This window comes from Phyllobates terribilis, unplaced genomic scaffold (assembly GCF_046119375.1).
Source record: "Phyllobates terribilis strain yellow unplaced genomic scaffold, ASM4611937v1 Scaffold_10__3_contigs__length_209671492, whole genome shotgun sequence".
NCBI classification, from domain to species: Eukaryota; Metazoa; Chordata; class Amphibia; order Anura; family Dendrobatidae; genus Phyllobates; species Phyllobates terribilis.
The window spans coordinates 142,686,029-142,698,690 of NW_027362770.1; the positions used below are offsets into that span (position 1 = coordinate 142,686,029).

The 12,662-nt window shown below is 42.1% G+C and overlaps 1 protein-coding gene across 1 annotated transcript in view; it reads left to right on the top strand.

Annotated features, from left to right (window-relative positions):
• The first annotated feature begins 717 nt into the window (after positions 1 to 717).
• Positions 718 to 12,662, top strand: part of SGCD (sarcoglycan delta) — a 1,005,043-nt gene continuing 993,098 nt past the window's right edge. Inside the window, exon 1 of the mRNA XM_073649870.1 lies at positions 718 to 764. The gene's annotated coding sequence lies outside the window, so the exon portion shown is untranslated. The remainder of the gene's footprint in view (positions 765 to 12,662) is intronic.

Below are 12,662 nucleotides of genomic sequence, written 5' to 3' on the forward strand. Positions count from 1 at the left end.
GAATGTAAACATGCTGCAGGATCTAATGGGTAACATTTCTCCTTATGGAGAGTGACATGTCTGGCATGCCAATGTACGGAGACTTATAGGCCATGCATGCTCTGGGAAATTAAATACGCAAATTTCGTCTTTAGTCTGCACTAGAGTTCAAGTCTAGATGCAATTTGCAGACATACTGGAAGTCATGTGTTGTTCTGTCGAAGAAGTTGAGAGAATGCTCCCGACATATAAACAACTATAAAATGTGTACCCTATAAATGTACATCTGAAATTTGGAATATAGTATTTAGGTTCTCCCATTTTTAATCCCCATTCAACATGAATTATATTAGTCCTGTCTAAACAACATGGCCATGGCAGAGGCTTGTTGGTGCAAATCTTGGCATCCAGCACCTGGTAAATTGCCCACTTCCCATACAATATTGGCATTTACGCACATACATAACAGATGGAATTGCATTTTAAGTCTCTTTCTGTTTTCTTGAGATGCATTTTAATAGCAGCGTCCCGTCGGTTTCCTCCTAATAACACTGGCAGAACTATGGAGAACTGCATTGTGTAATGTCACTTCCAGATGCAGCGAGAGCCCAGTACAGAGGGCAGCAGGTGCGGTAATGACAGATGGGACAGACATACAGTACACACGCCAGTCATAAAGGGAGGGCACTGTTCTATATATGTCATCTCCTCTGCTGGAAATAGCCCATACACTACAGACACAATTTACTAGGAAAGCTTTCTCTCCTCGGCAGAACTTCAGAACGGTAGGACTGAGAATTCTCTTTTCTTTGCACATTTTTGCTTTGTTTATAGGAATCTTTCATAAACTGCGATCACTTAGGATAAAGTGCTCCTCTAATCTTTGAGGCACAGCTGCCTAGATCATTACTGACCACTAAATTAGGTCAATCACCGTGGCCGGGCCTTTGCAGCATCATAGTACACAGTCACTATTTAGTTGGTGGTTCACGGAAGAAAATATGGAGGTCGGTAGGACAGTGATAAATTTGGATTATTTTGTATTCATTTTAATGAATTAAATTTTGTACACTACTAAAAGTGGCGTGATGTGACATGGGTTGCCAGTGCCCAGGGGCAAGGCAAATATTTTGTGCCCCCTAATTTAAAAAAACAATTGTATATTGTTATAAACAATTATGTATTTTTTTTACTCTTTGTAAAATATTTGTATTTTTTATGTAACAATTTCTTTACATTATCTCTAACCCTAGCCCTAGCCCATTGGTATGATTGGTATTTTCTTATATCCCTGTACATCTTCCCTTGTTAGTCTGGTTTGTGTAGTCTTAAGGTACCGTCAAACTTAGCGACGCTACAGCGATCCCGACAACGATACGACCTGTCAGGGATCGTTGCAGCGTCACTATGTGGTCGCTGGTGAGATGTCAAACAGTCAGATCTTCCCAACGACGCAGCAACGATACAGCGACCCGTAGCGACCAGTATAACGATGCACGCCTATGTGTCTCAGTTCTGAGTCGCTAACGAGGTCGTTGGTAAGGTGTCAAACACACCGATGCATGCTATTCAGCGGGACCTCAGCGATCAAAAAGTGGTCCAGACCATTTCGACAGAACCAGTGATCTCACAGCAGGGGCCTGGTCGCTGCTACGTGTCAAACGTAGCGAGATCGCTACTGAGGTCGCTTTTGCGTCACAAAACTTGTGACTCAGCAGCGATCTCGCTAGCGAGCTCACTTAGTGTGACGGGGGCTTTATACACTACAACTTCCTACTTCCCTGGGTGGGGGAGGGGACAGATAAGTGCTGATTTAGAAGCTCAGCAAGGCACATGGCCCCGGCTTTTTCTCCATCAGAAGTAATCCAGGGAGCAGTGATAGCTAGGGCGCCCCTAGCTTTAAGGATAGAGAAGGAGCCCCTGGCCCTGGGATATCCTGCAACAGTACCATGACAGATAGCTACTAACAGAGACAAATACCTACCTGTTCTACCCGGTATTGCCACAGAGCAGTCTCTGATAGCTCCTGCTGGCATTTCAGCTTCTCAATGTCAATAGAGAAGCTCTTCTTATTCTGGGCTGCTCTGACAACTGGGAATGACTGCCGATGTCATTCTGATTGACTGCCAATTCCCCACAGTTAGGAAGCAGGGAGCCGGCTGTCAATCAGCATGACGTCAGCAGTCACAAATCAAAACTCATCAAAACGACCCTACTTCAGTAGCCATGAAGGATGCCTCTATCAGCACAAAAAGAAATGTATAGATAAAGCTACGCGAGATGCTGAACAGCTGGTGTAGCAAGAAGGCTGACGAAATCAAGGGCTTTAGCAGCCAGCCACAAGCTGAAGCGCTTCTATGATGCGCTACCGGCCGTATATGGACCTCAACCATTCAGCTCCTCATCTCTCCTCAACGCGGACGGAACTAAGCTAACAGTAAAGAAACAGATTCTGGAACGTTGGGCTGAGCACTTCAACAGTGTGCTTAATAATCTTGCCATTATCAACGATGAGGCCATTGCTCACATGTGCCAGGTACAAATCAACAAGGACCTTGATGTTCTTCCCAGTGAAGATGAAGTCAGGAAGGCAGTAAAACAACTCTCCTGTGGCCAAGCGCTGGTAAACGATGCTATACCTATGCCAAGGAATACAAAACAGGCGGCCGTGTCCTGATGCAAATGATGACTAAACTATTACAATCCATGTGGAAAAAGGAACAGGTTCCACAACAGCTGAAAGATGCTAGCATAAACCACATCTACAAGAGAAAAAGCAACTGCCAATCTTGCGACAACCTTCGAGGCATCTGCTTTCTGTCCACTTCTGGGAAGATTCTGGCTCGCCTCTTGCTCAACAGCCTCCTCCACAGCACCTTGAGCAAGATCTACTACCCGAAAGCCAGTGTGCCTTCCATACTGAACATGGGCAGATGTGGTCTTCATGGTGCGTCAACTCCAGGTAGAGTGCCAGAAGCAATGCAGTGACCTTTTCAAGACCTTTGTCAACTTGACCAAGGCTTTCAACACAGTCAGCAGAGATGGCTTATGGAAAATTGAAATACCTTATACTCGCCTAGTAAATCCCCCACCCTTCCAGCGTGACTGTTCTGAAGTGCCCCATTTAAATGAAGAGATTGGTGTGCATGAGCATCACCACTTTGTCTTCGGGATTGCTGGAGATAGCTTTACTCAAATGGGGCACTCAGGATCAGTGAGGGTCCCTGTTGATAAGTGCTCTTTTGGACCCCTTTTAAATCTATGCTCGGAGATCAGGACTATGAGAGCAGCTGGTCATGTATTGACAGGCCAGTGACATCACCAAAAAAAGCCAAATTAAAGCAGTGGCCCAAGATTTTTTAATGTCGGCCACACAGTAGGGAATGTCCTAAAAATTCCAAAATACTTTATACTCCCCTAGTAAATTCCTCACCCATCATAGCTCTGGTGGTCCAGTTAGTCTTTTCAACTGTATTGCAGCAATGACGTGTCTGCCACTTCCATGTGACCACTGCAGACGATCACAAGTCTCTACAGTCACGTGCTAACATCCCCGACAAAACCATGTATGACTCCGTTCATGAAAAGCCACAAGCATAGAATATACTACAGGAAAGCGTTTATAATGTAAGCTGACGTAATTTAACTCTTAAATTGCTTTTAGTCCATATTTCTGTCCTCAATTAGTGTCAGCTTAGCGGAATATAAGATTGTGATTAGCAATTAAAGAAAAAATGTTCTAAACTTCTGTGCTATTTCTTAGACATGCAGCGGGTATACACCAGCAGCTTTTCTCCGTAATCACAGCAGAAAAACTTTAAATGTACAACACGGATGAGCCAGAGCCAATCTTAATTATAGGAGGCATTATTAGGCCGTCTAATATCCTTCGCCAAATATTACTCTGAAATTAATTTTCTCTTTGGTATGCAGAACGGGCTACTGAAATCGTAGTTTCATCACCCAACATCATAAAAAAAAATAACCAACATTATTTGCAGAAGCTTTGTAGGAAAATTAGGTTGAAGGGTAAGTAGATAGGAAAATAAAGTTAAAAAATATTAGAGAGGTGCAGATTATAGCAAATACTCAAAAATACTAGAATAAAAACAATGATAATGTACAAAGAACTAGAAAATTGGAAACTGAGATGAATGATGTTATTGGGGTAGGTTTCAGTCGAATAGTGGTCATATCAGAAATAGATTTTCGGGAAGCCATATGGGGCATGAACTGTGGGGTTGTACACCATCAAGAAAACCTGAGGGGGGGTCTCCACCTTCTAATTTTTCTAGTAGCTATTTGGTTTTTCTGTTTAGAAGACAGGAGTTGCTCTGCCAGGGTGGACATATAATTGATGCAACCTGGGCAGCTGCACAGGGGCCCACATAGTAAGGGGGCCCATCTTGACCTCCAAAATAGGTGAAATTGTGCATTATGATGAGTTATTGGACTGCAAGGGCCCATATACTGTTCTTGCACACTGGCTCTTCCCTTATTTGTCTTTTGTCAGCTAGTGGTCTATGCAAACATAATTGGATTGGACTAAAGTCTGTTGAACCTGCCAATATTGGCATATCAGATGACATTCTAATGTGTATGGAGGCTGGCCTCCTGACTCTACCTTGACAAAAAATTAAAGGGGGAAAAAAGGATCCACCCGTCAGATTTTCGACAGCTCATTTTTCTGTTCTCTGGGAGACAAGCCGATCGGCTGAACTATCATTCGTCTATCTAATGTGTGTGTGGGGCTTTAGCGAGACATGTACTTGGCTGTTTCGATAACCTCAAGTGTCATGTGTGGTCCCAATCCAAAAGAGTCATTTGCTGCCAAAATGAAAAATTAGGCCATTTTGTAAATAGCCTACACTAAATAAGGTCCCAATGTTTTGTTGTTGTGGAGTCTGTGCAAGTCCTTCACACACATGGCTTTTCTGCTGCTTTGACCTAGATCTGACTGTACACTGCTTCTAGCTGCCTCGGTTTTATTTGCTCTCCACAGGGAGAGGGAAAAGTTGTATTTGGCAGATCATGGACTGGAGAAAGCATTAAATTCTTCAGCGAAATCAGATCACATAGGCTGTCAGTATCAAAATGTAGATAGGGAAGAAAGTACACACTAAGTAGTGTGGAGGGGTGCAGGTGATTCACATAGGTTGTATATTACTGTGCAGGGGTAAAAACCCAAAACTGGAAAACAGGCTATACAGGTAGAGGGAGGGAGAAGCACATACTTCTGGAAGTTCTCAACATCACTGTCTGTCAGCACAAGGAACATAGGCAATAATCATTATATTTCAATCTGAATGGTGTCCATAGCCCTTGATTTTCATTTTCATTGAATTTATGACTTGTTTGATTTTTTTTCACTTATTCCAGAAAAGAGGTCAGAACAGTACATTGTCTCAAATTTTCTTTAATTTTTTTTCTATATGGATCGTGGTCATCAAAAGATAACACAAATGTGAATATCCACATAAAATATAATGTGTCAGTGTGCTGTCCGTGAAAAAAGAAATGGCTAACACTGACCCATCAACAAAATGAAAAAAATTAACAAATTTTCCACCTCATACCACAACTGTAGAAAAAAAGGTCTGAACCGCACATCCAAAAATTACACATTGATCTATGACAGTTAAGCAAAATTAACTATGTTCTTAGTTAACATTTGTTGCACAGCTTCTGGATACCCACAGTTGCGGTAGAAACTTCACAGAGCAGATTACATGGTATAACAAGCTTTTACTTCTCAGAACATGAGGTAAAGGAAAAAACGCACAGTCACACAGTACTGCACCAGGAAGTAAGAACAAAACAGAAAGTACAAGAGAGACTTTTTTTCTTTTACAATACAGTAAACAAGGAAACTTTATACAACATCGCCATCCACTGTCAGATCAGCATAAAGTCCTCCTTCACACAAACAAAGAAGTCCATAACTGTTGCATATACCAACAACATTGTGATCAAAATGTATAAAACCCACTACCACATCACGGTGAACTTCTCAGTGCGTGACCAACCTGATAGGCGTAGCGTCACGTTTTCTCTTTAGAGTGTTTTTTGTGCCCGTTTTTGACATTTGTATTAGATCTATTTTTTTACTTCCACCAGTAAAAAATGTATAAAAGGCTTCCGATGTAATGTTAGTAATAGGTCCGTTTCAAAACATGCTGTATGGATGGTATCAATGTGGCATTTGTTTTTTTTACACACCTTTTGAGTTGTAAGAGTAAATCTTATCAGAGAAGCAGAAGAGAATAGCGCACGCTGACTTTTTTTTCACATAAAAAGGCTAATAAAATATAAAAAAAAAATCCAAAAGGGGGCACATATTTTATACAGGCACTGTTCAGAGCATATATTGTTAAACAGTTCTAAAATGTGCCCTTGCTTGTCCCATGAAGTTATATAATGTGCACATGATTATCCCATTACAACATGTAATTCCGCCATATTATCTACATTGCATATTCAAAGGAATCTGTCAGCACGGTTTTCACAACTGGTGGTAGTGATATACCTATATAGGTGCTTTTCCCCCAATAAAAATGACACCTTTTTGTCGAAATCTGTTGTTCCAACCATGAGAAATCTAGTGTAGAGAACATATGCAAATCAGGTTGGAAGTGGGGGCGTGTCAATGTACTTAAAGTGCTTCTTCCAAACCCCCAGTGCATATGGCTTCTACTCTAGATTTCTCATGATTGGTACATCGGATCTTTACCAAAAAATGATAATTTTTCTTGAAGGACAAATGCCTATAAGGTCATAAAACTATTTCCATATGTAAAAAATCCCTGTCAGGTTCTCTTTAATTGGAGCCAGTGGAAGGACATAGCCGTCACGCAATGTGCCTGGCTTTTATTAAGTGAAGCGTTAAACACATTGAGCAGCATGTCCCAATAACCGTAAAAGAGTACTCAAGGTTTTGTTGTAAGATGCTATACGAGATGCAATCATACGCTTGCCAGTAAATGGCTGAAGGTGCGAGACTGAACGCTGTCAGATCCATTCTGTCCACCCAGGGGAAATATCACTTAGTCAGACACACTGGTCACTGGAGGTTGATAGAGATGTTCTTTGTATTCCTTTCCGCTTTATATGAAGAGACGTCTTGTTGTGTCTTAATATTATTACCGCGCACAATATTGTAATGCTCAGATCTTCTTAGTCATTATGAACCTCCTCTTCCACCAAGAACCTTCCACCTCCCTTATTTTTTCCTGCTAGTGATTTCTCTCCTGAAGTCGATTTATTGATTAGGATAATTGGTAAGAATGAACTCGCATCAGGAACTTCGTGGAGTTCGCAGGATCCGGCCGCTCAAAAGTGTTTTGCTCTTTTAAGACATTTGAAATTCCCATCAGGCTCATTAACTGCATCTGCGAAGAGTCAGATCCGAACAGCGTCAATACTTTCAGTAAAACTATGCAGAATGACAGCAAAATAGCACATGGAACATTTACCCCCTTGTGACCCTCCACTAATCATTATCCCAGTGTCTTTATCCAGTCTGCTTAGGGATATGGCTGCTCAGAGCAGGACGGATTAATGAGAATGCTGCCTTCGGAAACCCAAGAGATGGGTATAGATTCAATAATTTTTTGGCCAAAAATTGTGGCTTATTAACATGTGCATTTGGCTCGTCTGTACATAGTTGTCATTTCCATGGACAGGGAAGATGAGTGGCTGTCAGGCATTATGGAAAACATCTATCCTGAGAGGGAAAAATAGGAGACAACCTGTCCATATTCTGACTCCAGTAGAAGAGCTTTGATGGACCACCAACAAATACAGTTACATGAAAAAGTTTGGGCACCCCTATTAATCTTAAGCTTATTGTTTTATAAAAATTGGTGTTTTTGCAACAGCTATTTCAGTTTGATATATGTAATAACTGTTGGACACAGTAATGTTTCTGCCTTGAAATGAGGTTTATTGTACTAACAGAAAATGTGCAATCTGCATTCAAACAAAATTTGACAGGTGCATAAGTATGGGCACCCTTATCATTTTCTTGTTTTAAATACTCCTACCTACTTTTTAATGACTTACTAAAGCACTTTTTTTGGTTTTGTAACCTCATTGAGCTTTGAACTTCAGAGCCAGGTGTATGCAATCATGAGAAAAGCTACTTAAAGTGGCCACTTGCAAGTTGTTCTCCTGTTTGAATCTCCCCTGAAGAGTGGCATCATGGGCTACTCAAAACAACTGTCAAATGATCTGAAAACAAAGATTATTCAACATAGTTGTTCAGGTGAAGGATACAAAAAGCTGTCTCAGAGATTTAACCTGTCAATTTCCACTATGAGGAACATAGTAAGGAAATGGAAGAACACAGGGACAGTTCTTGTTAAGGCCAGAAGTGGCAGGCCAAGAAAAACATCAGAAAGGCAGAGAAGAAGAATGGTGAGATCAGTCAATGACAATCTTCAGACCACCTCCAGAGAGCTGCAGCATCAACTTGCTGCAGATGGTGTCACTGTGCATCGGTCAACTATACAACACACTTTGCACAAGGAGAAGCTGTATGGGAGAGTGATGCGAAAGAAGCCGTTTCTGCAAGCACACCACAAACAGAGTCGGCTGAGGTATGCAAAAGCACATTTGGAGAAGCCAATTTCCTTTTGGAAGAAGGTCCTGTGGACTGATGAAACCAAGATTGAGTTGTTTGGTCATACAAAAAGGCGTTATGCATGGCGGCAAAAAAACACAGCATTCCAAGAAAAACACTTGCTACCCACAGTAAAATTTGGTGGAGGTTCCATCATGCTTTGGGGCTGTGTGGCCAATGCCGGCACCGGGAATCTTGTTAAAGTTGAGGGACGCATGGATTACACTCAGTATCAGCAGATTCTTGACAATAATGTTCAAGAATCAGTGACAAAGTTGAAATTACGCAGGGGATGGATCTTTCAGCAAGACAATGATCCAAAACACCCCTCCAAATCTACTCAGGCATTCATGCAGAGGAACAATTACAATGTTCTGGAATGGCCATCCCAGTCCCCAGACCTGAATATCATTGAACATCTGTGGGATCATTACAAGAGGGCTGTCCATGCTCGGCGACCATCAAACTTAACTGTACTGGAATTGTTTTGTAAAGAGGAATGGTCAAAAATACCTTCATCCAGGATCCAGGAAATCATTAAAAGCTACAGGAAGCGACTAGAGGCTGTTATTTTTGCAAAAGGAGGATCTACTAAATATTAATGTCACTTTTCTGGTGAGGTGCCCATACTTATGCACCTGTCAAATTTTGTTTGAATGCAGATTGCACATTTTCTGTTAGCACAATAAACCTCATTTCAAGGCAGAGACATTACTGTGTCCAACAGTTATTACATATATCAAACTGAAATAGCTGTTGCAAAAACACCAATTTTTATAAAACATTAAGCTTAAGATTAATAGGGGTGCCCAAACTTTTTCATATAACTGTATCTAGTCTAGGAGCAGTTTTATGATAAGGATACAGCTGTGGAGTTAATTTACCTAGATATTAAAAGAGTTGCCCCGGTTAGCAGCCAAAATTATCCAAAGAATATGGACCACCATTACAGAATCCTAGCTTAAAGCTTCAAGCCGCCTATTCGGTTTATGGACCCAAAATTGAATGGCAATGAGGTCATGAGAACCATCTCTGTTCTGGTATTTTTCCATTATGTATTACTAGATTTATTTTTCTATACGTTCACCATTGTTCTGTTTGAGCCAAAATGTAGTCATAATCCTAATGAAGTAGAAAATGTAAGGAGCCCTACCACTTTCAGTAGTCATTCGATGAAGGCTCCTTTGGCCACTGACGCGCCCCCGGTGCAGTGGGGTACTCGGCAGCCGGGCCTATGGATGCTGGTGGGGGATATCACGGTGGCTGGCCCGGTCCGTGGCCCAGGGCGGTCAACCAAAAAGGAAGGGTTTATTTGGGATTTTGGAATAGTTTGTGACGCTACCTGTGGTGCCTGGTAAGGTCTACCAGCGCTGTGACAGTTCTCTGAGGCAGATGTTAGGGCAGCTTATGATGGAACGGCTTCCCACAGGTGGAGCGGGCCTCAGGGCAGCGTGGGGAAATGGATGGTGGTACAGGTGAGAGACGGCCAGGACGGTTCAGGGAGAAATGACAGACACTCACACGGGTTTCGCTTCGGTACCTTTACTGGTGTAGATGCAGGTATGGTCCAGGGTACTCGATACTAAGGGTGCACTTCTGGACTCTCCCCAGTGAGCGGGTATAGGGCCTCCTGATCCGTTGCTTTCACTTGCTAAGCTTCTGACCTGCCTGGAGCTAGGCCTGGCTTAATTACTGTCTCTCTTTCTCTCTTGCACCTGCTGACCTGGTGGTAGGGCCTTCTCTTGGAGGTCACTCTCCCTGGTCGCTGGGGCCTCCGTGATTCCTAGCCCTGGTACGGTAGTCAGCGTTGGTTGACCTGGGACTTGTAGTCCTCCAGGTATCCGGTGGTCCCTACTGGGTATAAAGGGACCCTGTAGGCGCGGACCCGGTGTCCGGTGTATAGTTCGGGGTGAGCCTGGTAAGCTCCTCTGCCCCCTCAACTCCTCTTTCCTCTGCCCCCTCAACTCCTCTCTCCTCTCCTCCTTGCCGTTGGCCACACTCGGGGCCCTCAGAACTCAACACGTGCTGTAGGCCTTGGCTCGCCTAAGCACAGCAGCCAGCGTGCTGCATCTTCACTGGTCTAGTGCCAGCACACTCTCTGACTCCCAGACTAAAACTGAACTGCCTGGCTCCACCCTCCATATATATGTCCCTAACGGGCTCCCTCAGCTGGTGTGAGGTGGTAGGGTGGAGGTGTGTGAATGTGTGAGGGCCTCTTGTGGAGAAGTCCGTCCATGCACCCTACTGGGTTCTGTGGCACCTGTGCGTAGCAGGGCGCCACACCACCAGCTATTAATTTTGGATCAAGTGAAGCCAGACATGTCACTCCAAGCAAGGATCACCAAGCTACGACTTGCCTATTTTGGACACATCATAGAAAGAGAGCAATTACTGGAGAAGGACATCATGGTTGGAAGAATATCAGTAACAAGGCGAAGAGGAAGACCAGCAACCCAATGGCTTGATACTATCAAAATAACGGCGGAGAAGTCCCTGGTGGACCTATATAGGCTTGCAGAAGATCAATCTTCCTAGAAATCGTTCATCCATCAAGTTGCCATGGCTTGAGATTGAGTCGAAGGCTGCTAAATAAGTAAATACTATTTCATCATACACGTGCATGCTTAGTCTGGTCGAGAATGCATGTATTTTTAACGGGAAAAGGGGAATAAGCCTATATTAAACACCTCTGGCAGCGGCTCATCTCCTTTAAACCCTTTCACGACATGGTGATTTTCCTTTTTTGCGCTCTCGTTTTTTTCCTCCTCTTCTTCCAAGGGCCATAACTTTTTTACTATTCTGTCGATATAACCACATGAGGACTAGTTTTTTGCAGGACGAGTTGTACTTTTGAATAACTCCATCCACTTTATCATGTAATTTACTGAAAAGTGTGAAAAAAAATTCTAAATGCTGTGAGATTTCAAAAAAAGGGCAATTCCGTAATTTTTTTTTTTTTTTTTACAGCATTTATTATACAGTAAAAATGACCAAGCAATATGATTTTCCAGGTCAGTGCAATTACAGCGATATCAATCATGCATCATTTTTTTTGTTTTGAAGTGGGAAAAAAAAAATTGGAAATTGATAAAAAAATAAAAAATTTGCTTGTGTCGCCATTTTCCGAGACCCATAACGTTTTCATTTCTAGGTCAATGGGATTATGTGAGGACTTGTTTTTTGAACCGTGAGCAGCCGTTTTTATTTATACCATTTTGAGATGTTTTGATTGTCTCTTGTATTTTTATCAGGTGTTCCAGTGGCCGAAAAAATGCAATTCTGGCATTTAGTTTTTTTTTCTCATTATGCCATTTACCAGTCATGTTAATTAATTTTACATTTTATTCGATTGGTCTTTTACGAACGTATCAACACCACATATGTGATTTTTTTCTTTTGTTTACTTTATTTTTAATGGGAAAAAGGGGAAAGATTTGAACTTTTAGATTTTTTTTACTTTTTTCATATTTTTAAAAACATTTTTTTAACTTTTTACTATATTTTTTAGTCTACTTTGGTCACTTAAATCTATGATTGTCTAATCGCTTGTACTATACACAACAATACCACAGGCTGACTTTCATAGTAGCACAATTATGACGGGCAAAGAGGTCTTCGGCAGACCCCATCCGTCATTTGAACCCACTGGCATCTCGCGATCGTGTCACTAGGACGCCAATGGGCTTAATTTATTAGTAGAAGTGCACATCTTTAATGAATTTTGGGCATCTTTCCACTGCTGTGTGCCGCTGCCAGAATGGTACACCAACCACTTTTCTGGCAAAAATTGTGATGAACTTGTCAGGTGTCATTGCCCTGCCCCATCCCAGTGCCTACCACTTTGGTAGAACTGGCCAGGACTTGCATAAACATGGCAAAAGTTGAAAAATTCTAGTGGTGAGAACATTTTCCAAAATTTCAAGGAGTTTTACGCCTGAAAACAGGCAAAAACTCCTTGATGAATGGAGCCATGGATGCTTAAATTCAACATGTTCCACCAGTTAGCCTGGCTTTGCTATTAACATTACGGATCAAGAAGGCAGTTAGTAATATATTAGTCAAG